Source organism: Sinocyclocheilus anshuiensis, unplaced genomic scaffold (assembly GCF_001515605.1).
Source record: "Sinocyclocheilus anshuiensis isolate Anshui unplaced genomic scaffold, SAMN03320099.WGS_v1.1 scaffold369, whole genome shotgun sequence".
NCBI classification, from domain to species: domain Eukaryota; kingdom Metazoa; phylum Chordata; class Actinopteri; order Cypriniformes; family Cyprinidae; genus Sinocyclocheilus; species Sinocyclocheilus anshuiensis.
The window spans coordinates 1,071,120-1,098,410 of record NW_015540935.1 but is presented as its reverse complement, the minus strand read 5'-3'; the positions used below and the strand labels follow the sequence as shown (position 1 = coordinate 1,098,410).

At 38.9% G+C, this 27,291-nt stretch overlaps 1 pseudogene; it reads right to left on the bottom strand.

Annotated features, from left to right (window-relative positions):
• Positions 1-9,957: 9,957 nt before the first annotated feature.
• Positions 9,958-11,780, bottom strand: LOC107689557 (uncharacterized; annotated as a pseudogene).
• Between the last annotated feature and the right edge of the window lie 15,511 nt (positions 11,781-27,291).

Here is a 27,291-nt window from a genome sequence, read left to right as displayed (position 1 = left end):
ATAAGTTGTGTATATAGAGCTCCTGGTTCCAATATTGAAATATTTAAGAATACTATGGAAAGGTTATTTGCTAAGAAATATCATAAAGATGTGTTTATATGTGGGGATTTTAATTTAGATCTCTTAAATCCCAACAACCATAAACTGATTGATGAGTTTATTGATTTAATGTTTAGTATGAGTTTTTTTCCACTAATAACTAAACCAAGCAGAATAACATCTCACTGTGCAACTCTAATAGATAATATATTCACAAACAGAATGGATAATAGTATAAAGAGTGGGTTATTACTTAATGATATAAGTGACCATTTACCAGTTTTTATAATGTGTGCTTGCGATCATGTGAAGTTAAAAGATACTAATGTAATTAGTTACAGGAGAATTAGAACAGTGGAATCAATAAATACATTAAGAAGTGAATTATTTAAACATAACTGGGAAAAATTGTATGAGGAAACTGATACTGATAAAGCATATGAAACATTCCTGATGATATTTAAAACTTTATATGATGAACAATGTCCTTTAAAACAATTTAAAAAAATAAAGAATAAATTTAATGAGAAACCATGGATGACAAAGGGCTTACAAAATGCTTGTAAAAAAAAGAATACCTTGTATAGAGAATTTATAAATCACAGAACTATTGAAGCTGATAATAAGTATAAAAGATATAAAAATAAACTGACTAGTATTATGAGGATAAGTAGTATTATATATTATAATAAAATATTAAATGATAATAGAAATGATATGAAGGGAATATGGAATGTGTTATTATCAGGAATCAGGAATGGATCAAGGAGTATAGAATATCCTCAGTATTTTATAGATAGTGAGGGGACTGTAAGCAACATGAATGATGTGGTTAATGGGTTTAATAACTTTTACGTAAGTGTCGGACCAAGATTAGCAGAGGGAATTGAAAATCAACAGACAGTAATAGGAGAGGTGAAGGCTATGGATTTTTTAGACAATAATCCAAATTATATGTATTTGAAACCAACTGACGAAAAGGAGATTATTGAAATTGTTAGCAAATGGAAGAATAAAAAGTCCACAGACTGGAACGACATTGATATGGCTTTAATCAAAGAAATCATTGGGGCAATTGTTAAACCGTTAACTTATATTTGTAGTTTGTCTTTTAAAACAGGTGTATTTCCAATTAAAATGAAAATGGCCAAAGTCATTCCATTATACAAAGCTGGAGATATGTTGCAATTTAAAAGTAGGTATAAAATATTTATTTTTGATAAATATAGAAGTGGGGGGTGAGAGTGAGAATTTCAACATTGTTGTTAACGCTGCTTGATTTTGTTTCTGTTTGTCTTCTTTATCTTAATAGATAGATAAAGTAGGACGTAATTTGGACTAGTATTTTTGTATTCAAAATGGTATGTCTGATTTATTATGGCTGATTGTGATTTGGTATTGGTAATTACTGAGGGTAGGATTTAATAAGCCTAGGGCTTCTACCTACCCTTTTTTTTATTTCGAACAGGTTGAATATATGTAAAAAAAAAAAATAAATAATAATAATAATTTATATTTGTTGATTTTTTTTGTTGTTGTTGTTTATTGGTATTTATTTGTATATTTATTATGTGTTTTTTTCCTTTTGTATTTTTATTAGTTAAAAAAAAACTCATTAATTTGCAATTATATGTCAACTGACTGTCATTACAGTATTAGTAGACTGTTAGATTAGGGTTAGTAGAATAAGTTGACATGTACTTGCAAAGTTACTTATAGTCAGTTGAATGTACATTGGAGACCATCAAAATAAAGTGTTAGCAGATATTAAACAGACTATACTAATATTGGCATACTAATATGACTGCTAGCTGACATGGTGTTTCAAAGTTATTGGTAGCACTTTATTTTACAGTCCTGTTCTGCATGTACATACTATGCTATGTACTTGTTATAGTAACAATAATTGGGTAATAACTCGGTACTAATCCTGAACCTACCCCTAACCCTAACCCATGTAGTTTCCTTATATTATCAAGTATTTTCTAAGGTAAGTACACTCTAAGTACAGGTAAGTACCCATACTATAAAAAAGTGGAACCAAGTTACTTAAAGTTGGTAAAATGTCTAAAGTGGGCTATAAAAATAAAATAATGCAAATTGGTGTCTTTATTTCTTTGCCTGTAGATCTGAGAAGTATTTAAATGAGTTAGAAGTGGATTGGCTCAAATGAAAGTTTGCAGACTGTAATCCTGCCGGCTCACCTCACATAGATCTGTTCATTGATATTTTAAAAACTGGGCATCTAGGAATGACTATGCAAATTTCACAAAAGTAAAAGAAGAAAACACAGTAATTAATGTTACATACATAAAAGACATTTAGATTTCCAAAAATGCTGGGAAAGCTAAGTCTCCTGCTTTTATTTGTTTTATTATTTTTTTTTTTTTTTCTGAAATCCTTCATCAATGAACTGTGGTACATAAAGATGAACTCAGATTCTTGCCAATGCTTTGAACTAAGGGTGCTCCGATCAGGATTTTTGGAGCCGATAACTGATCAGGGCCTGAATTTAATTTTTGACAACTGAATTTTTATATAAATTTTAATATATATATAATTTGCAAGTGCTTTGCAATATCTCATGTCATCAGGCTTTTGACACATCATGTCAAGTGTGTTAAATGCCAGACCAATTCCCTTACAATGTTTTATGTTGTTTTAAGATGCACTAGGAGTGACATTAGAGTTAAGGATGGTAATTATATTGGGGGAAAAAATAAATATTCTTTGTTTTGCTGATATGCTCTTGATTTTTTACATACTTCACCTCAGCTCACTTGTGTGTTCATGAATGGATGTGGATTGACACAATAGCAAAGCACAGATTCATAAAGGTGTGAAATTGTTTGTGTGCTACACTAAATGCCTTTCCTATCATTATGTGTTCCCTTTTTCTTTGCAAGGACATTGAAAATACAAATGACTGACTGTTTGGAATGTGATTGTAAAGCAAATTGAAAAGCTACGTTTTAAGTGAATGTGATTTATGACCACACAACCGCAAATTGCAGTGGAGCAATGTTTTTTGCACAACCACATATTGTTGCTTCTGTCCCTTCCTCAGTATGGGCTCTATAGGCTTTTAGATATTGTGAAATGATGTACTTTAAAAAGTCTCAATGTGTTTAGTGCCAAGAGGCATTTGCACCTAAAGAAAAACATTTATGAAGTTATACACAATCATCAGACTGGGCTCATTCCGGGCTTTAACCACACCTCATAATTCACTGCTTAAATCATTTCAAAGTAGCCCAATTTCCACTTTATCAATGCTTATCAATGCATGCAATTGCTTGTGAGGTTATGCAAAGCAAAAAGAGATGCATGAAATGTAATCAAAATAACTCTGTCACGGTTCAGGGTGCCTCTTCAGCTTCCTGGGCAATCAGGGCTGATCTTGCGGCGTGGGTGCACAGATCACAAGCTGTTTCTCCCCCACCTGTCGCTCATTCTCCATTTCTTATATAATCTCTGCTATTCTGTCCTTTGTTGTGAGTAGACTGTTTGATGAGTTCTGTTGTCTGCTGTCGTAGTGTTATTAGTGTTTTAGCAACAGTGTTGGGCAGTAACGCATTACTTAGTAACGCGTTACTGTAATTTGATTACTTTTTTAGTAAAAGAGAATTTAAACACGTTATCATTTTGAAAATAGTAATTAGAGTATAGTTACATGCCGAGGTCTATATACTGCCGCACTACATTGCTGACAGAATGCAGTGTTTTATAATCTGGAGATTGTAAAAAGGATGTAGCACACGCACTGTCGAGTCAAGTGGCAGTGGATTAGAGACCTGCTCCTGCAAGACCCGACGCAAGAGTGCGGCGCGGGACAAGATGGGCGAGTGCTGGCACGAATCCTCTCATTATAACACACAAATTGAAGACATTACGAAAGATTCATTATGCATATATTTATTGTGTTATAACAGAGATTTGTGAGATTGCGATGAACTGAGATGTCTTTTAGAGATTATAAATGCAGCACTCTTTGCTGGCATTCTTCCATGCCAAACCATGGAACCAGCCATTCTTCCATGCCAAACCAGCCGCTTGCTTTAGTTAAAAATAACAGTGTTCTGTGAATGTTGATGCTTTAATAACAAATATTTATCGGGAGCGTGTATGCTGGGATTTCATAAATTTCATGGAGAAAAAAGTAACGTAACTAGTAATGTAACTAATTACTAATTACCTTTGAAATAAAGTAATCAGAACAGTAATGTGATTACTTTTAAAATGAGTAATCAGCAATCAATAATTTGATTACATTTTCAGAGTAACTTGCCCAACACTGGTTAGCAATTACTAACCTCTTGTTCGCCTGTACCTCAGGACAGGTAGAGAGGAGAGACTGCCACTCGTTGTCTCGCTGTTCTCTCCACCTGGCTGCCAGACCTGTGCGAGTGCTGGGTCTTGGGCAACTTCCACAGCCCTTGAGGTCTGCATTATTCTGCTGGCCGGCTCTGGATCCCCCAGTGACTTGTTCGCTGTGCTTTGTTACTGTTTATATTGTTTTTTTTTATTTATATTATTTATAATTAGTTGGTTTTTGAGTGAAACATGAAGATGCCGTCTACAGTAATTGGTCCTGACACAGCTGACCTTCTGCTGGACCTTCTTGATTGATAATTCCTCTAAGAGGAGGCAGAGTCTGTCAGAAACACGCATCTATGACAAGCTAAACCCTAAGTTAACAAGGCAGTTGGCTGGCTCAAGGAAGTGGTGCTGTCACTCAAAACCACATTGGCATAACAAATAGTTTTTGATATGTTTTAAGCTGTTTGACCCAGGAGGAAAACATTAAATGTACGCTGTGGCATCTTTAAATGCTACATCCACATATAAATAAATTATACCTAATATTTAAAATGTCTCAGCTTCTGCAAGCAGCAATTAATCCATCAGAACAAGTCCCAGAGGTAAGAACAAATTATTCTTCCATGGTGATGGTTGAGTTGGACCAGATATTGAATAAAATGCAGCCAGCAATTGTGCAGCATACAGTACATGTGAACTCAGTGCTGTTTACCAACGTATGCATAATTCCCATTCTTCCATTTGTGTTATTTCACAGTTTATTATTCTGAAATGTGGGATATAGTAACAATAAATCATGAGTAGTTGTAGTACTGTATATTTTCTTAAGGCAACTGTATGCTTCACATCACATTAGACATCTTCAAAACAGCTACCAGCAGAAAACTGCATGCAATGTAGAAATCTTTAAAACATAAACCCTGGTAACATAAGTGTCACAGAGAGACATTGCTGCAGGCAAGGTCTGATGAGTCAACACTGTGGTCTCCACTGAATCCCACTGACAATGAAGATGAATCGGACACACTTCCATCAATTGAGAATCCCACACTCTAGCTAAAACAAATGCCGTTTCATTGTAAACAATATGTAATGACCATTAAATTGTAGTATAGTGCAACATTGTGTAAAACTCCTCCTCTTACCTTAAGAATTTGTTTCCCTGAATGAACTGTGTGAATGATCCTGTCTCTTTAAAGCTGTCAAGAAGCATCTTATCATGGTGTAGCCCGCGGTCTGGTGAAGGTTAACAAGGTTTTTTATTTTTTATGCTTTTTCCATTCTAATCCCTCATACAAACTTCCTCTGGCTCAGTGTTTCTGTTTTTGGTTTGCATCTGTCATTGCTTTATACAAAGGAAAAGCAGGAGTCAGGCTTTCCCCTTTGACTAATAATGATGCTTTCCACATTAAATTATGTACATCTTGGGCTTTTTCATTCTAAAATGATACATTATTATTTTTATATTTGGTGTAAGCGTAAACAATCTGATGCATTTTTTTAATTCACAAATTAAGCCTCATTAACATTTTAAGTATTAGCAATTAAAGCAGTTTTGTGCATTTTTGCGATGTTGGAGACAGTGTACTGCTGTTGTTGCCGTAAAGCAATCCGCTCTTTTTCGCGAAATTTCATAGCCTCTCAGCGTGGAAAAGAAACAGAAGTCATTCAACTTATTATAAGTCAGTGTACAATCAGAGTGGTTTTATCTTCAACCTGATTTAATGCATGACATTAGTTTTCTTTGTATAATGAATTTAGATTGACTGAGTGATGGTAAGTAATATTTTTGACTTGAATAAAACCAGTAAATTTAGAAGTTTTTTTTTCCAGTGTAGACAAAAATATCAAACCATTTGTTATTTATTTTTAAGAAATATGACTCAGAAATGTGGATAGTTCTGAGAAAAGCACTAGCAAAAATTGTTTTCCAGATGTCACTTCCTTTAATTTTGTGTCAAATTTTTTGATATTTTGAAATCCACTGTAAATTATATAAATATACTCTTTGCATTCCAAACAAGGTAATGCTGAATCACTGGCATCAATCACACACAGCTTAGGTCATTCTAACATGTGACTGTAGTTTACTGCAGTGGTCAAATAAATATGTACAGTCCTGGTAAAATATGCCAGACTGCAGTAATCTGCTGCACCATACGCAACATAGCACTGTGAAATGACCTGCAAGATGAGGAACTGTGGCATGCAAATTGCGTTCGACACAAATCATTGTGGGCGCATTTGTGCTGTTAAATGATTTGCATAATTGCATAATCGGATGTTAAATCAGTGCAGAATGTGCTTGCTATCAGTGGGTCCAATTCATCCTTAGTGAAGAGTCTATGGCATAGAACAATGAAAGTTTCCAAAAAAAAAGCCTTAGACTGTTATGACTAATTTTTGCATTCACATAGGCTGAATTACATGGCGATGAGACATTTAAATGTATTTAAATCATGTTGCACAAAAGGCACCCATTGTCTCTTTCATCTCATCTTTCTAACTTCTACCTTGTTTGCTTTATCTTACTCACCCCTAAGAACATCTGCTGTGATATGCAAGAGCATATTGTGTGTGATGATCTGCAACACTACCAAAACTGTGAAATTTCTTATTTCATCCTGTGTTTATCTTTTCTTCCACTTTCACGGTGACCACAGTGTTGCAAATAGTTGTAGTTGCTTCAGGAATTGGGAGGCAGCCCAAATACCATACACAGACACCTCTATCTATATTCATTTGAATGTATTTTTGTCTGTCTCTCCCTGAGTGGTGTCATGTGTGAGAGTGTGATGTTGGGTTATTTAGGTCTTTTCTTCTACTATTTAGAAAAAGCTTGTTTTTCCCTGTTGTTTATTGTTAATTTTCCCGCTTCGTTAACTAATAAGTTAATTTGGTGAGTGCCCTGTGTATTGCAGAGTCCATTTGGAGTCTGTTTAAAAGGGGAGGGAATGATGCAGCACTAACCTGTTTTTGTTTTCTTGTCTTCAGCACTCTATGTCCTAAGAGAGCAAATGAGTCATAACAGCATAGAGTCCACCTTAACAATTATTAGTGGTGCTTTCTAAGGCAAGAATCATTGTTATGATTGTTATGGCTCATATTTAGGGTTTTTAACAAACTCCTAACAATGAATTACACTTTATTATGCAAGTTATAATATACTAAGTAAATTATTTAATTAATATTATTGTAAATGTCTTTGCTACATGATACATCAAATTATGTGGATTGTTGAGAAGAGGTGTGCTACTCTTCCAAGTGACAGTGTTACAATTTTCTCTTGACAGACAGTAAAACAGGTGAACAATTCCCAACCCAGGCTTCATTGAAAATACTTCCCTATGGCAATGTGTCTGCAACACCAATATTGCATGTTTTGCATGTCCAGTGAGTGGCGCTAAAACGTGCGTTCATATACGTGACCATGGCTACAGGCAGGTATTGCTGTGTTTTTATTATGTTGCTTCAGGCACGTATTAAGGTACATATTGTTGAGAATTCAAATGTCTAGGGTGTGTCGGTAAAAGCTTAAAGGGTTAGTTCACCCAAAAATGAAAATTAGCCCACAAATGACTCACCCTCAAGTCATCCTAGGTGTAAATGACTTTCTTCTTTCAGACGAATCCAGTCGGAGTTCTATAAAAAATTTGTCTTTGATCTTTCAAGCTGTTTAATGCCACTCAGCGGGTGCTGCATGCATCAGTCCAAAAGAAGTTAAATAAAAAGCGCCCATCCATTAAAAAAAGGTGTCTCGCACGGCTGAACTCATACGTCATCCGCCCGGAGCTGCTTCCGTGTAAGACTGTTGGCGCAAGCTACATTAAAGTGATTATTACGTTTTGAATATGGATATTTTTCTTACATAAACGCATCGATTCACTACAGGAGGCCTTTGTTCACGCCCCGGAGCCGTGTGAGACATTTTTTTTTTGAATGGGTGCTTTTTATTGAACTTATTTTGGACTGATGCATGCAAGACCCGCTGAGTGGCATTAAACAGATTGAAAGATCAAAGCCAATTTTTTATATAATTCCGATTGGATTCGTGTGAAAGAAGAAAGGCATATACACCTAGGATGACTTGAGGGTGAGTAATTTGTGGGCTAATTTTCATTTTTGGGTGAACTAACCCTTTAAGTCTCTATCGTGTTGGAAAATAACACACCCCCTACACCAAACCCAACCCTAAACCTACCCAATAGTGGTAACGAAAGCAAAAGTGATATAAAAATGCATTCATTGATGCAGTCATGCAATTTTAACATCCTTCTACACGGACACAGCTGTTTTGTCGAAGCCTTCAAAACCTAGCCATTATATGAAATTGCAATGTGAAAGTTAAATAACATTACCTTGACCATTACCTGGTCTTTAATCGCTAGAGAAAAAAAAAAACATATATAGCCTATTTAATAACATAATTCAATATTGTGCTGAATGTTGAACTTGACGATGACAAAAATAACTAGAAAGTAAAAAATACTAGAAGCATGCTCAAGAGGACTATGGCATTGTACAACCGAGAATGACCTGCTTAATAACATGAATAAGTCGAGCTGGACAACCCAGGCTTAAAATGTATTGAGGGTCTAAGGGCACAAGGCTATGAAGAACCCATACCTAAAACAGAATGAGCTATTAGTGTCTGGGTAACATCAAGCCAGTAGTAGCTGACAAATGCATTTGAGGGTCCCAGCTTGCAGTGGTACAGATATACTGCATGGAAACCCCTTTAAACAGAGCCTACGAGGCCACCATGCACCCAGTGGAGTGTGCTATGAGGCCATCTGGAGGCCGCACTCCCTTATATTCATATGCCAAAGAGATGGATTACACAAGCCAATGAGAGAAGCGTTGCTTAGAAATGGGATTCCCCGTGTTCTGGGAGCAAAGAAATAAAGAGCTGATCACTCCTCCTGATAGGGCTAGTCCTGTCGATGTAAACCCACAGGGCACAAACAGGACATAAAGGATCATAGGAGGATCATAGGCTAAATAGCCTATGATCCTCCACAGAGGAGAACGGAGGAGGGTGAAAAGAAAAATGCTGAAGCACCTCACAAGTGAAAGCTGGGAAGCATTTTGGCATAAAGACCTTATCTCCACTGAGATAATTTAGTGCATGAGGGATGAACAGATAGTGTGACAAGGTGATGACAAGGCCAGGAGCAGAGCTGTCTTGAAAGACAGAAGCGTAAGGGAGATATCTCCCAGGGGCTCAAAAGGCTGTTGAGACAAGGCCTCTAGTACCATGGAGAAGTCCGATTCTGGAACTACTCTTCTAGTGACTGGAAGGGAGTAGCGGGCACCCTTCATAAATCTATGAATAAGGGTGGTGTTGTCTCACCGTAGTGCCACTAAACCCATCATGACAAGCAGTGATCTCTGCTAAGTAGACCTTAATAGTAGAAAAGGATTTCCCGCCATCAATAAAGTCTTGCAAAATGTCATCGACTGAGCACTGATATGATATCAGCTGGTGACCCTTGCACTACTCCTCAAACACACGCCACTTGCAATCATAAAGGGAGCGTGTAGAATTGGCTCTAGCATTCTGAACAGTAGCAACATGTGGGAGGAGGCCCAATATGTTTAAGTTTGTGCTCCCATGGGCCAGGACCATAGGGCCACCCAGTCTGGGTGAGGATAGTAGATCTCCCCATTCGCTTGGGACAGGAGGTCCATGCATAATGGGAGGAGTCACGGCTGGGCATACAGAAGAGGGATTATCTCTGCCAGCCATGGGGATTTGGGCCATCTGGGTACTATCAAATTCAGAGTCAGGCTTTGTTATTTCACCCTCACCAGAGTAGGAGTTATTAAGCAGAGTGGAGGAAAATTGTAGAGCAGCACATTGGGCCATGGGTGGGCCAGTGCGTCCAAGCCAAGGGGGGCATCCTCGTCCAGTAGCTAGAAGAACATAGGGCAATGGGCATTTTTACACGAGGTGAAGAGATTGATGGCCGCCTGACCGAACCTCTTCCACAGTAGACTCAATATCTGAGGGTGGAGGCGCCAGTCTCCGTTGAGTGGGTTCCCCCACTACAAAAGGTCTGCGCCCCTGTTCAGAATGCCTGGGACATGGGTCACCCGTAATGACAGAAAGTGCGGCCTGCTCCACACTAACAGCATGTGAGCTAGAGCATAAGGCTTGGAGGAGCGCATCCCCCCTGGAGCTTGATATGTGCCACAGCCGTGGTGTTGTCACAACGCACCAGCACGTGATGCCCCTGCAGGTGGGGCAGAAAATGTCTCCGAGCTTTCCATACAGTAGAGAGCTCCAAATAATTTATGTGGGCTGAGTGGAGTGTGCTCGACCACACATTGTTCACTGTTCTGCCCTCCTGGGTGACTCCCCATTCTGTTAAGACATTAACACTTTCCACAACTTGATGGCCCCAGTACTGCTGTGCATGAGCGCGTCACTGTGACAAAGCAACAGAGGTCGTGTAATGGGCAGAGATGAAGAGATAAAACCCACTTCATAATTGCCCTCATTCTCAGAAGACCCAGTGGCAGGACATGGACATCCGAAACCATAAGACCCTGTAGTCTGAGACATGTGCGATACTGTACCCTTACTCCTTCCCTGAATTGTGAGAAGCAATTCATGAAAGAGAGAATGCACTCTTGCAACAGGTGCATGTGCATCGTAATGGAATTCAGCTCCAGACCCTGAAATATCACATTCTGGGCAGGAGTGAAATTGCTTGAAATTGAGCGATCACACGGGCAGTGTTTTGCATCACTTTCTCTCTTGAATTGGCTATAATCAGCCAATTGTCTATATATGTCAGGATCCTGAGACCTAATATTCTCAGAGGGGCCAGGCCCGCCTCCACGCACAGACAAGAAATCCATGGGCTTAAAGCAAGCCCAAAAGGAAGGATTGTGAATTTGTAGCACACGCCTTGGTAGGTGAAACGAAGGAATTTCCTGTGCAGAGAATAAATGCTTATGTGGAAGAAAGCATCTCTCAGATTGATCGATGTGAACCAATCATTCTGATTTACTGAACTTAAAAGAAAACCGTGTGTTAACATTCTGAAATTGTATTTCCTCAAATGTTTGTCCAACACTCTGAGATCCAGAATAGGACAGAAAGAACCATCCTTCTTTGGAAATAGGAAATAATTAGAGTAAAATCCCTGACTGCTTAAATGCAGGGGTACCATTCGAACCAACCCCTTCTTGAGGAGTGAGGAGATTTCGTCTTTCAGAATATGAGCGGAGCTCTCTTCCGTATGAGAAGAGATAACTCCATTGAAACTCCATTTAAGTCTGTACCCCTTCGTAATTGCTTGAATCACCCATTTGGGAGCTGACACAGACAGCCAGGCTGTTACATGATTTGCGAGTGTCCCCACGCAAACCAGGGAACTGCTTAGAGCTGCTAATTTGGCCAGTTCGCTCATTTGTGAAGGAAAGGTGCCCTCTAGTGGACAGACTGGGGGCGACATGCAGGTGTTTAGAGAGTTGTTCTCTCTCTGCAGAGAGATGTTCTCTCTTTGAAACAAATTCATTAGATTCGTTTGTTGTAATGAGTTCTTTTATGTTTTGTGTGTGTTTTGTGTTGGGGAAAACAGGGGCCGAAGCCTTTATTATTTGAGTGAGGGGAACAAAGTATGTGCGTTGTGGTGACACTGCCTGTGCACTTTTCCTCACAACAGACCCCCTGAATGTGGGGGGAGAACACACAACGCCAACTGAACACATGGGCTTTGCAGCCTCGGGAGGGGGTGGCCAAGCCCTCCATGAGAGACCCTCCATCTTTTGGACAGAGGTTCTTAGGCAGCAAGAGAGTCTGATGAGCTTGTGGCCCGTGAATGTGGAAGTCGTTCTTCCCCAGGTATTTGCAGAGGGTGGGTTACTCTGCTGTGTAGGGGGTCTGTTGCGGGGCCTATCTTTGCCCTGTTGGAAGTTTCGTCCTGTGACAGGGGGTTAGGCAAACATGCAGGGGGCACTTGGCATGGAGCCGGCTTCCTGGAAAGGCATAACTTCAAAAGCCTCATCCTCCTTCTTGTCATCACATCGTTGCTGCATCAATGCGATACTGGGGCCAAAGAGAGCCTGGCCGGGTTCTACCGGGGTACCCGCAATGTGTCTCTTCTCACTGTCAGGGAGGCCCAACAGGTTAAGCCAGAGCACATGCTCTCCCACCACAGAAAGCGCCATGGAGCGCCCGCAGGCTTGGATGGCCTGATGGGCATTACAGAGGACGAGGTTGTTAACTGTGAGGACCTCTTTCCACAGGGTTGGCAAAGGCAATCCCTTATCCAGCTGTTGTCCTAAATCATCTAAAAGTGAGCAGTTCGCCCTGGACGGGGCTAAGGTGCCTGGCGATCGATGGCTCGATAGTGGAGGGATCACCCATGCAGAGAGCTTCCATATCCTTTACCTCGAGGCCCGCGAGACCATGTTTGAGGTTTAGCGGATCACCCCAGTAATGCTTCATGTGCATTGCACATGCTGGGAGGATGGGGAAGAGTTGTTTCCTCAGGCCGGGAGGGGGTCCCAGCAGTTTCCCTTCATAAATATCCCTCTCCTGGTCGGTGAGGCTCTGTGGAGCCAGCCACTCAATGTCAACATGTCCAGGAAGATTGACTGGGGTAAGGCCACGGGGGCGTTAGCCTGGGGAACGCCAGAGGGCAGGATGGCCTCCTTATCCTCTGAGACCCCGAGAAGGCCTGCGTCTTCATTGATGCCGGAACCAGCCGGTTCGTCGGCGAACAGGAGGTTGCCCATGAAGATATCCTCTTCAGGTAATGGCGAATTGGTCAGCCCAGTCGAGAGACGTTGCACCCCAGGAGGTCCCCAGTAGTGCATCGTCATCACCGTGTCCCCTATCAGAAAGTCAGAAAACTTGACACACCGGGTCACGGCAACTTTAAGATGGCACCGCCAGAGCTTTTTAGGCAACATAAGGCAATGGCCGCAATTCTCCAGATTCTCCAAAGCCTCTTCTGCATGCTTGAGGCCCAAGCAGACCATGCAGAATAGGATGAGGGTCCTTAGCGGTGATCAGCGAGCCACCTGAGCCGGGCAGGCCCATCATAAGCTGTCCCTGGGAGAAGCAGCACTTTTACAGAGCGACATACTGATGAAAAACTGAATAAAAACTGTAGTGGCGGACTGTCATGGTGGAGGCTGATCTGGTGATATGTCCTCCTGAAGACATGAAAAGTGAGCAGCGTTAATCCAGCTGAGCTGTGAAAGTGCAGAGATCGTGTGCAGAACCAACACTGTTGGTTATGACAAGAGCAATCGAGAGAGTATGTGAGCTTGCGCTGAGAAAAACTCTGGCCATTGCATTAATGCGTTCATCACTGGCTCAGTGCTGCAGAATCACATTGTTAAAAGGAACGTCAGATGCCATTAATGTACTGTAACAAATGTTTATAAAACTTAATAAATCCAAGTTTCTGCAAAAAACCTGTTGAAAGTTAAAAAGCAATGAAAATTCTGTGGTGCTAATTATTATTGAACTGTTTAACTATTAATTATTATTGATACGTTTTTATACTATTTTTTTTAAGATATTTTGCTTTTCAAACCAATGAGAACATTCTATAATCCTGATGAGCGGAGACACCAAAGCCCCTGTCCCAAATCACCCCCTAAACCCTCGCGGTCTTCCTTTGAGTCCACACTTTCGTGACGTAATGCCTCTTTGACTGTCAGGTAGAAGTCTGCTGCAGAGCTTGCCTCAAGTGGGATTTATACTTTCACTTGGCTCCACGACGCGAACCACAGCTGACTGCACGTGCACATCCACAAATTCTGAAGGCATTTATACTTGACGTGTTCGCCGTTGAGATATTCTCTGAAACGACAGGGAAATAATCAAATAAACGAAATAATCCTTTAAATCAACAGGAATAACAGAGAAGTTGGAATTTTCTGGAATTACATCAGATCATTCAAGATGGTGTCCCACAGGCAGCTGATCAATAAGGAAATCGAAGAGAATTTGTGTTTGTTGTTAATAACTAAAAAAAGGCAGAATGACCACCCACTGCATGCAACAAGACACAGAGATGGAGAGTATATCACTCTTGTGTTGTACATGTAGGAGCTGCTGACAGCAGAGGAGATTGTTTATAAAGGAGGTCAAGGGAAACTGGTGAGACAAGAAGTGGTGAAGGCACTGTTGAGGATGATGATGATGATCATTATGATGATACTGCTGTTTTCCAGCCGATGATTGGGGGCCTTCCTCCTAAGATTAAAAAACAAACAAACAAAAAAACCTTAAGTATCAGCTGTATAAAACAAAATCTGAACACATCACTTATCTAAATATATACATTCATGTAAACAATTCATGGGTATTTTCTAGTTTTTCAAGCTAAACAATAGTTTGTTTGGTTAATCTCTTTATTGTTTGCAAGAGGATCAAAGCTATGAATGCTTCAGCACAATTAATCTTTTCTCTGTAAATGAAATGTGTAAGCAAATTTTGTACTCTAGAATCTGAAATCAGAGAGCTAGCAGCTGGAATGATATCAATAGACATGGTGTTGTGTAGTAACTAGGTTTTTAAAGTATTCACTCATCTCATCCTCCATATTTGATTCCGTTTCCCGGTGTTTCACAAATTGTGATAACCAGCCAAGCTCTGAGAGGATCGGTGATACTTGTTTGAATCCACCTGGGTCTCCATTTTCACCATGAACTCTCTTTTTTGCCTTTACAAACTTATCTCTTAAGTTCTTCCAGACTTTCTTGCAAACAATTTCTTCCTTTCCCAAGGTGATTGCAATTTCTTGCCAAGAGTTATTTGCCATCTGGCTGTCCCTATGATCACGCATGGACGGATCATAAAGATGTCTGTTCAGCCATAATTTCTTCAAAGTTGTTCATGTTGAATGCGGTGCCGCACAAAGTGTTCGCTCGACAAAAAATGCTGTGCACAGCGCCACGTGAAATTGCGCGCACTCAAAGTGAACTTCCTCCAACACGGCAATGATGTCATCTTTGCCGCGTGCACCCAAGTGAACTTGCGGACGCGTCGAGTATAAATCAGCCTTCAGTGCGGGCTCGGCAGAAGTGTGCATCAAGGGTGCATAGGGGGCGCTCGCGAGTACCCTTCTGAAAGCTAAAATGACGAATGGTACGGCAGGGTTCCTCAAATCTTGCCCTGAAGGGCCAGTGCGCTGCAGAGTTTATCTCCAACCCTGATCATACTAACCTACCTGTTATTTTCTAATGATCCTAAAGAAATTGATTAGCATGCTCAGGTGTGTTTGATTAGGGTTAGAGCTCAGTGCGGGCTCGGCAGAAGTGTGCATCAAGGGTGCATAGGGGGCGCTCGCGAGTACCCTTCTGAAAGCTAAAATGACGAATGGTACGGCAGGGTTCCTCAAATCTTGCCCTGAAGGGCCAGTGCGCTGCAGAGTTTATCTCCAACCCTGATCATACTAACCTACCTGTTATTTTCTAATGATCCTAAAGAAATTGATTAGCATGCTCAGGTGGGTTTTATTAGGGTTAGAGCTAAACTCTGCAGGAAAGTGGATCTCGTGGGCCAGATTTGAGGATCACTGCCCTACAGTCTCATGGACTTTAACGGACACATGTACACAGCGGCCATTGTAAGTCTGCAAGACTGCAAGTGCACATGAAAGCTGTGTCCCAATTAAAAGGCTACATCTTCCGTAAGGACTCGGACTTCAAAAGCTGTATCCTTCGGATTGAGCATTGTTAAATGGGTCGGTCTAGCCTACGGATGACTGTTCTCCTGTCTGCCATTGATGAGCGGCAATTTGAGTAATGTTTGTACGGAACTGTTTTAAAAATTATATTAACAACAAAACAAAACAGGTTTCAGAACCTGTCTAAATATGTTCACCATGGTCTATTTATGCACATAATAAAGCATATAAGCTATATGAAATCGCATCTTGGTATGATATTGGTCTGCTTTATAAACATTTTTCTTTATTTTTACATTCATATCAATACATAAATTACATTTCGTGTAAGTAGAAAACAATGCTTACATTTAAATGTGTAAGCCTGACATTTTTTCTCAAATACATGCTGTCATCACTGGCACACAATGAATTCTGGGGTAGGGTAGCCCGTGAAGGATACATCAGTTGTATCCTTCGTTTCACGAGAAACGGAAGGCGCATTGGAGGCCATATTTGAAGGAGCCTTCGAATTGGGCCAGCCTTCGTCATGCCGCAGTGACTCAATTGGCCTTCAAATGCACCCTTCGAAGGATGCAGCCTTTGAATTGGGATGCAGCTGAAGTGTGCTATTTGGGACAGGGCCAAAGCTGCTGTGAATCTGCTCACCCGGAATCTTCTGTAATGGCACATATTTACAGAAAATTACCATTGTTTGGCAAATAAATAATTTTACGTATTTATTCCCAACACTTTATTAAGCTTTAAATTACATCTCAAATGACAAGGGATCAACTCATAATCATGTTTATATTAATTAACCCACAAACTCATTCTCTCAGATGGCCTGGGTATGCAGAGCATTCACAGGACGGAACGCCACTGATGTGTTCAAAAAACAACAATCCAAGTTGTACCCAAGCAGCATGAAACAACACAGCAAAGATTAGATCTTGCTTGACCCAAAAATACCTGATTAAAAGACTGCCTCTCCCAGTCACTTTCATTCAAGTTCACAATCACAGATCTGCCCAGCAGCAGTTGAATCATCTATTACAAGTGAATCAATAAAAGATGTGCAGTGACTTTCAGATTTACCTGGCTTGGCGCTGAATCAGAGTCTCATTGACCGTGGTGACACTTGTCTCTCCTCTCATATATTAAATGTTATACATAATCATTTAAACTTAATCTTATTTTAACTGTAAACTTAATATTTAAAAATGCATTTTAAAGTTCAGACTTTATCAGGTAAGAAAAATATTAAATATTTATACATTTTTCACTATTTAGATCTTGAGACCCCTTAATTGTGTTTAGCAAATTTAGAACGACATTTTGTAAATGTCATCTATGAATGATAATCAACTCAAAATCACTGTTCATTCTGTGTCGTTTGCAGTATTCCTTTAAATAATGGCTTTGGCTCCATGCTCTCCAGTGCATTATAGATCAGATCATGTGTCTTTGCCACACAGATTTTGATGTCAGCTCAATAAAACAGGTGATGTGCCAAAGATGTAGGGTAGTTGTGGGTGCAGATGCAAAGTAAAATAATATGTAGGCTATGAGATAAACTAATATTTCTCGTGCAGGTTGCTGCATTTATGCCTACACAGAAGTAAACCCTATAGGCTCTGCGCTGGTACGGACTATTCGTTAGCCATTCACTAGTCTGGTTGTTTGATGAGTAAGTGATGAAATATAGTTGCAATAAACACATTAAGAATTCCCACAAATGTAGCAGCGGAGGACTGTTATTCTGTACTGCTGAACTGCTGAAAACCTGATGATGGCACGGTTTAAAGTTTGGTTGACCAATCAGCGGAAAGGGGCGTTTCATTCCTGCCCACATGCAGAGATCGGATATTCAAACCGTTTATTCATTTTCAAGCCCTGAATGTAAAAATGAAAAAATCAAGCATAACAACAATCTTGTTTTTTCTTTGTTTTTGTTTTTTGTTTTTAAATGAAAAAAAGAACCGTTTTCTTATTTTTCTGTTTTTAATATTAAATTAAAAACCAAATGAACAGAAGATACCCTGATTACTCTGGAATAAACATGCTGGGTAAAATTACTGATGTCTTACAATAAGTAATACACTTTTCAGTTCGGGCTTCGGACAGGTTTGTTTTGACAATTGAGATTATTTGATTGAGACGAAGTGCAGCTTCTGGTGTTTTCTATAAGGTCACAGACTGTAGCCATTAACCTTTAAGGTTTACAGCCAGATTACAAAACAACTGCTTTGAATTATTCATTCAAAAAGAAAGCAATACTGTATGTGGAATATATATATATATATATATATATATATAAACATAGCATAGTGTTATATCTACTTTTAAACAAATCTTTGTTTTATTTTCTAGTAAAAACACCTCAACATCCTTGAAACAAGATCAATTTATCTGAGAAACAAAACTGCATATGAATACTGGTTTATAAAGAATGCTTTGACTTTGAACAGCTTCATCCACAGAAGGTCATTTGGCAGTCTGAAAACCAGATGTACTTTCATCTTCTCTGAAGTAAATCTGTGCTTCACAGTTAAACCGGTTGTGCTGAATTACAAAATGTCTGATCCACAAATGATATTGTTATTGAACCAGAGAAAGCAGAACTAAACCTGAATGGTGATCATGACCTGAAAGGTAATGAGCCGCAGCTTGAGGAACAAATTAGGGAGGTCTGACTGCTGCTGTCTCTGCTAATGATGCTTGTCCTCCTGCAATCAGATAACATGGTTAAATCTCTTTGTGAAGTGTTTTGGTGAAATATATTACATACTTTAGTCATTTTTAATCTCTGGACTGCAAAAGTACTGCAGCGAAGCTGGAAAATATTTTTTTCTGATGTGTATTTTGTATTTTTGTACTTAATTTATGTGAAAATATATGTAAAATGCAATCTTGTAATTATAGTTAAATTATGCGTTCACTCTTTGAGCAAATATTCTAATTGTTTTTGTTGCCAATCATGCTTAAATAAACGTCCAGTCAGACGTGTGATGCAGGGTTAGACTTTAACATGTATAAGTGTTTGTCAGCAGGGTCTCTCAAAAGGACAAATACAGAACACATGGAGTCAAAAGAGAGATTTACATTTACACATTTATCTAAACTTTTTGAGCTACAGGAACACATTGCAAGTGCCTATATTGTGTTTTTGAGATAAAGAGTAAAACAATATAAATCTTATACAGTTTGAGCTACAGTATAAGACTGTAATATGTTTAGGTTTTATTATTTATTATTATTTTTCAGAAAACAAAGCACTTACATGAAATGTACTCACAATTCTGATTTCAGAAGTAGGATATTTCTGATAGCACATGAAGGCAGCCTTATTCTCAACTATTCTTTCCTGTTTCCTATATATATATTAGTGTGATAATACTATTATATTAAAATACAATTATTTTATAGTACACTTAAAAATACAATATTTACAATACATAAATACAATACAATAATTTATTTATTTATTTAGTTAGTTAGTTAGTTAACAGTGACTGCATTAAGAGCTTCCAACCATATCAGTGCGCAAATGATTGGTCTGAACAATTTTTTGGGGCCGCACATGCGTACCTGCGCACCACTTATGGATCCCTGCAAATAACAGGTTGAAATTTCTCAATTATACAAATAAGTACATTAAGTAAAGTCAACTAGAAAATATTAGCAAGGACATTTGTTAAGTTCCTGTGACCATACATAGGACAAGCCATTTGGAAAATGGATGCATTGATTAATTCGTTGAATGTTTCAGTGGAGAAAAGTCCCTCAAGCAGTAACATCTCATTTCACTTTCAAAATAATATAGCTAAATGAAAAATAATTGTTACTGTATGTTGTGTTCTTTGCAGAAATAGGCAGTGACCATGTTCAGCTTCTTTAGCACACAAAGATTTTGCTTTCTCTGGAAAAAGTTCTTACTTTTTGAATTACAGAATTAAGCAGAAGACTTTTTTTTCATCAGATTAAAAAAAAAAAAATCTTTCAGACTACTTCAGTTATTTTGAAATTCTTTTAAAAACTGTCCTACATTCATGGTATTTTCAGTCATTTAAAAAGGACTGAACTTGTGTCTGTAAAGCCTTATTAAAAAAAATAGATATATGGGCCAAACGACTTTCTGAATTTGCCAGATTTTTTGACAGAAGAAGCTCTCTTACGCAAAACTGATTAATCGGCCCTTCCAAGGACTCAAGACTCAGACAGTTGTGTGATTATTTTCCAGCTGATCAGGTTAACTTGATTGAAAATCCTTTTGTGAACATATGAAGTATGAGGATCAAGAGAGCCAATACAATTCTTAACTATTTTTAGGTGAATTGATGGCTAATTCATATAAATTCATACATCACATTTGTATGTTTTTGTATGATCTGCTTACACCCCAGTGATGGTTTTGTTTAGAGGTGGACCTTCATGCTTTCTTGTTTCCCCTCTAAAAATGTACAATAATATTGCATACTATTCACATAATACAAATTCATACAGAATTGCTACCTCGTAAAATAGTTACGTTTTCCCTGAGATTGGGGCAGTCTTATAGACCTTGCTTGATAGTGCTTTAAAATATGTTTTCACATACATATTTGTGAATTTTCACATAAGTTCTAAATTCTTGTTGGAGTATCCTGATTTTAAGGCAGTGGTGTGTCTTTGTGATCATGAGCTCAAGTCCAGTCAAACCTCATTGAATTCAAAATGTTACCACCTATAATAATTTGTCGGAACTAGTCAAATATTGAAAAGGATTTAAAATGAACAACCAATCAATAGAAACCACAAACTTTTGTTTGACTTCAACGATAGTGGTGCTGGACTCACAACTTCTGCTGAAAGATCAGAACCAACATTTCAAGTGCTTATGATCAATGCATAATGTTCATCACATCTGCAATTTATTGTATTAATTATATTTTCAAAGTTTGAGGGTTATTTTATGTCTTTCAATCATAAAATCATTCTATTTTTGAAAGTGTTTTTTTTTTTTTTTATTATATCCACCTGTGTCTTCTTTGTTAATCTGTTAGAATATGCATATACATCCTCCTTTTTTCATTAATCAAGGTCTGACATTATGTCGTGGGGATTTTTTCTATCTTGCTATTTTTTTTTAAATGCTTGATTTGTCTAATTATTTTCTTCAATAAATTCCTACTTGCCTTGAAGCAAGTGAGGAGGCTCCACAGGAGATGATGCAAGTGTTACGGGGTGAACGAGACGAGAGACGTGCGGATCCATTTGCATGCTTTTATTAAGACGTGGTCAAAACAGGCGAGGGTCAGACAATGGCAGGTATATTGAGGGCAAGACACAAGAGTAGTCCAGTAGTCCAGTGAATGGGCGTGGTCGATCTCCGGCGAACAATGTTCAAACAGGGTGATCCAAAAGGGTAAATCCGAAACACAGGTGATGGTCCAGGCGAGGGGTAAACAGTATCTGAACAGGGCGAGACGAGAGGAGTAATCCAAGACAGGCGATATACTTCAGGGCAGGCAGAGATCATGCAGAAACGAGATACACAGGCTAGAATCAGAACACGGGAAAACAGGCAAGGCAAGGCTATGACTATGACTAGACTTTGACTAGAAGTAGGAACTAAGGCAGATAACTGGCTCCGTAAAGTAGCTATCTCTAGGAGAGGGATATACGCTAAACAATAATCGGCAGTTTGAGAAGGATCTGAGTGGGTGTAATATAGTGTGTGTGTGATTGGTTACAGCTGTGTGCAATCAGTGCAATGGATGATGGGAAATGTAGTCCAGAGTGACATGCAACAGTCCGTTTAATGTGAAAGTCAATATAATGGGAGGGCGACCTTTGGTGGCAAGCGGACGGAAGTTCATGGACAGGATTTGTGACAGCAAGAAGGACAAAATCCAAGCTATGAGAGCTAATCCCAAATATCCAACTTTCCTGTCGATTGATCTTTCCACTACCCCTTCTTCATAAAACAAACTCTTTCCTTCTTCAGTGTTCTTGTAGTGTCTCCATCTGCAAAACTTCACACTCAGGTCCTTTCAGGTTTGGATATTGATCTACCACGATCTACCACAACATTTAGCCAAATGATAGTGGTGTAGGGCAGTCAGTGTCTACACTGGGGTTTTCTCAACTCAAAACAATTGTACAGAAGAGTTTTGCTAGGATGTTGATGCATTTCCTCTGCTATATGTACAGTGCCTTGCGAATGTATTCATACCCCTTCATTTTTTTCACATTTTGTTTTGTTGCTGCCTTATGTTAAACTACTTTAAATTAGTCTTTTCCCACAACAATCTACACTCCATACACCATAATTGTGAAGCAAAAAAACAGGTTCTTAACATCTTTGCAAATGTATTAAAAATAAAAAAATAAAATGATTCCATTGCATAAGTATTCTGGTATAAGTATCCCTCTATATATTTGGGACGGTTGAAATTTAGCTCAGGAGCATTCATTTTGCTTGTAGATATTACTACACTTCAAGTGAAGTTAACCTCTGACAAATTCAATTGAATGGGTATGATTTGGAAAGGCACACGTCTTAATAAAAGGTCTAACAGCTGATAATGCATATCAGAGTAAAAACCAAACCCTGAGGTCAAAAGAACTGCCTGTAGACCTGACAGAGCTTGAGAGGTGAAGAATGGCAGATAATTGCCAAATGCTGATGAGCAAAGCTTGTCGCATCAAACAAAAAAAGACTTGAGGCTGTAAAGGTGCTTCAGCTAAATATTTAGTTAAGGGTATGACTACTTACGCAATGTACTTATTTCAGTTTTATTTTTAATACATTTATGAAGTTGTGACAATTCTGTTTTTGCTTTGTCAGTATAGTGTATGGAGTGTAGACTGATGTGGAAAAAAGTAATTTAAAGAAGTTTATCATAAGGCAGCAACATAACAAAATGTAAAAAAAAGAAGGGTATGAATACTTTCGCAAGGCACTGTACACTGTATCTTACCCTCAACAAACTTCAAACACTCTGCTCATAAATGAATGAATCCTTCAAAATAAAATTCTCTTTCAAGCTCTAAATAATCAAGAAACAGTGTCTTGCTGTTCAGTAAGAACAATTTGTCAGATTTATCAGATCCAAGGGGGATTTATGCAACTAATTTAATACATTTTTTGTGTGCATGCCTGTACATATAATCTGTATACATTTGTATGCTCAAAATATGAAATATTATATACAATATATACTCATAAATAAGTACTTTTGTACTCCAATGAATGTTATCAATATGGTATGAAATTGCAACAAAGAACTACACACATCCAATGTGTGCATATCCAACAGGCCAAAAGCTCAATGTGGGTGCTCAGCCACAAAAAGTCGCATAAAGGAAGATCAAAGCTGGCACACCACAGCTCCAAAAGTAGAAAAATATGTATTTACTTTTCTACTTTTGGAGCTGTGGTGTGCCAACTTTGCTCTTCCTTTATGAAATTGCAACAAAACAATCATATTTTTATTTAATACGTATTACCTCGTTCTAAGCAGGGGTTCGACTCTTGTACAGCTTACAATTATGGCAGAGCTTTTCAAACAGTGAAATAGACTGTTTTATGAAGAACATCTCTTATATCCCAACATCATTCAGTTATTCACAGTCACATCAGCTCATCAGAGGCACTACTGAGCTCCTCTATTGTCCGCTGAGCTGTCCGGTTCAGACAACCATTATCTCTCTTTGAGCTGTGCCTTACACTATAATAGAAGTAGGTCTCTAGAGGGGAAAGAATGGGCATCAACGTGAATTTTGATTCTTTGACAATCTAGCCCCTATTTAGCCTCCAAAGCATTATAAAGATCAATCAAACTATGGATCCTATGGCGACTGCAGGTTTTACACCTACTGTTGGTCACTTAGTCTATGGATGCTTCTCAAACGGAAGGCTGCGTATCTTTGCTGCCACGTCATCAAATGTTGCTGAAGGCCATCTCAATCGGAAGGATCCTTGGAAGGCAGCCTTCGTTTCACGACCTTCAAATCACCCACAATCCTTTGTACACATTCCAATTCACGAAAATAAACTGACAAAAAAAACGAGTCAGTACTGAGCTTGTCTGAATTATGAAATGTAAGACACAAATAATGTTTTCGGACATGTAAGCATGAATGTTATCTTTTATCTTGGTGTAAATTACTCACTTAAATTACTCAAAAAAAATTGATAAGATGGCGCCGACGCTGATGGCTGCCTACGTGGCGGGCTCCGCAGTTGTTTTTATGTTTTTGTTAGTTTGTCCTGTCTTTAGTTATATCCCTGCAATCAGTTTCACCAGAGACGAATTGCTGGACATTCGGAAGTACACACCAATGCTGGACATTGTAGTCGGGGGAGCTGCGGCGCTGATCAAGCGCTTCAGGACGCGCAGACGGGGGAAGCGAGCTCTGTCACGAAAACAAATTCCTCGTATGTGTAAACATACCTGGCAATAAAGCTCATTCTGATTCTGATTCTGACTTAAAGGGTACCCATTATGCAAAATCCACTTTTACATGCAGTTTGGACATACATGTGTGTTGGCAGTGTGTGAACACAACCACCCTATAATGATATAAATCAACCCACTCCTTATTTTTAATCCCCATTAAACCAAATCAGTCTCATTAGACATGCAGTTTTGATTCTCTGAGCAGTGTGACTTCACATTGCTCAGGCCCCGCCCATGGGCGCTGACTGACTCTGTAGCTGTAAACTGTAGCCAAATTCCTTGACACGTCTGTGTGTGGTGGCTCTTGATGCCTTGACCCCAGCCTCAGTCCATTCCTTGTGAAGTTCACTCAAATTCTTGAATCGATTTTGCTTGACAATCCTCATAAGGCTGCGGTTCTCTCGGTTGGTTGTGCATCTTTTTCTTCCACACTTTTTCCTTCTACTCAACTTTCTGTTAACATGCTTGGATACAGCACTCTGTGAACAGCCAGCTTCTTTGGCAATGAATGTTTGTGGCTTACCCTCCTTGTGAAGGGTGTCAATGATTGTCTTCTCGACAACTGTCAGATCAGCAGTCTTCCCCATGATTGTGTAGCCTAGTGAACCAAACTGAGAGACCATTTTGAAGGCTCAGGAAACCTTTGCAGGTGTTTTGAGTTGATTAGCTGATTGGCATGTCACCATATTCTATTTGTTGAGATAGTGAATTGGTGGGTTTTTGTTAAATGTGAGCCAAAATCATCACAAATAAAAGAACCAAAGACTTAAACTACTTCAGTCTGTGTGCATTGAATTTATTTAATACACGAGTTTCACAATTTGAGTTGAATTACTGAAATAAATGAACTTTTCCACGACATTCTAATTTATTGAGATGCGCCTGTAAATATATAAAATACACACTCCATATAGAGAGAGCTATACAAAATGTTTTTAATTTGGTTTGTTTCATTAACATAATCTATTCTGTTTTTAATATAACATGTTTTATTTGCTGTCTGAGAAATGTAAATCATTTGGGGAAAAATACTATCAGCAAATCCTTGACATTGCACATACACAAAAATGTAATATATGTATATATTTTTTTCTTTTTTCTTCATTCATTTACTTTTTTTCTAGGAATGTACACTGCAGCTGGACTTGAAAAAGCTTATATCTGTTTCTATGGATGGATCAAATGTCAATTGGAGGTTTTTAGAACTCCTGCAACAGGAGCATCATGAGCAGTTTGGTGGCACACAGCTAATTGTGTTGGGGAGCTGTGGCCTCCACACCCTACATAATGCCTGCAAACATGGCTTCTCCATTTGGCACCTGGTGAAGGTTTTGAGGGCCTTGCACATACTCTTCCACAATGCGCCAGCTAGAAGGGAGGATTGCACTGCTCTAACCAAATGCACAAAATTTCCACTTCCGTTCTGTGGATACAGGTGGCTCGAAAATCTAGCAGTCGTGGAGAGAGCTTTGGAGGTCTGGCCATCAGTGATCATGTACATGGATGCAGTTAGGAAAAAGAAGATACCAAATCCAGGAACGGCATCTTATGACACTCTTGAAGCTGCTGAAAAAGACCCTCTTATTCTGGCAAAGCTACATTTCTACATGGCTATCACAAGGACCTTCAGTCCTTTCCTTACCTTCTATCAAACAGATGTGCCTGTGATTCCGTTCCTTGCCAAAGACTTAGCTGAGCTGATGAAGGTATTGTAATTCCAGTACAGCACTCTGATAATGCAAATAATTAATCTAAAATGTTTAATTTAAATCTTGTTTTGGAAGTTTTACTTTTAATGGCATACGTTGCTAATGGGACTAGGGGATGAAGCAAACACTGACAGCAATACTTGTTACAGTAGTTTACTACAATAGTATTTTTCTGTTGAATGTCAAATAATTAAATTGAACTGAAATAAATGTAATATTTGGTAAAAAATTTTTGTGTTTTGGCAGAGTATGCTGAGGCGTTTTGTCAAGAATGAGGTACTCAAGGATATCAGTCCACTTCAGCTGGTCAGGCTGGATGTCAGTGACAAGCAGAGCTGGGTCAACCCAAAGGAAGTAAACATAGGCTTGGGTGCAGAATCTCTTCTTAAGGTATTGTTTTCACAAAGTTATTTTGATGGATTCAGCTAAAATCTTGATTTTATAATAGGTCATAATAGGTTGTTTACATCCTCCCATCAGGAACTACAGAAACAGAAAAAGATAGGGGAACTCACAGTTCTGGAGTTTAGGAAAGACTGTGTCAAAGTGATGTCTACCATCATCCAGAAAGTACAGGACAAGAGCCCATTAAAGTATCCTGTAGTGAGGCAGGTGGCCTGTTTGGATCCCAGCATGATGTTGTCTGACCCTGACTGGTGGAAGAGCAATATGACAAAACTGGTGAAGAAGTTTTTGCAAGCCCAACAGTTGTCAGGAGGTGTCTCTGCTGGTAGGAAAGAATAGCTCAGTTCTATCAAAGTGTAGTAAATCAAGTTATGAAATATGCTATTATTCTAAATGTAAGAAAATGGCTTGTGTAAACATTATGTATTAATACTTTGTATGCATACTTAAAAAAAAATAATAATAATAGTATTTTTTCCCTCACTGTTGTTTTCTGTAGGTGATGTGATAATCCAGCAGTTTATTGACTTCTTATCTGCTGAAAACGAGACCCTTCTCTCATACCGACCCACAGAGACCAGGCTAGATACATTCTTGCATGGTGTACTTGCCAAGCGCTATGCTGAGTTGTGGGGCTTTTGCAAGAAACTGCTTCTTCTGTCCCATGGGCAGGCTACAGTGGAGAGAGGATTCTCCATTAACAAAGAAGTGGAGACCTACAATATGCAGGAG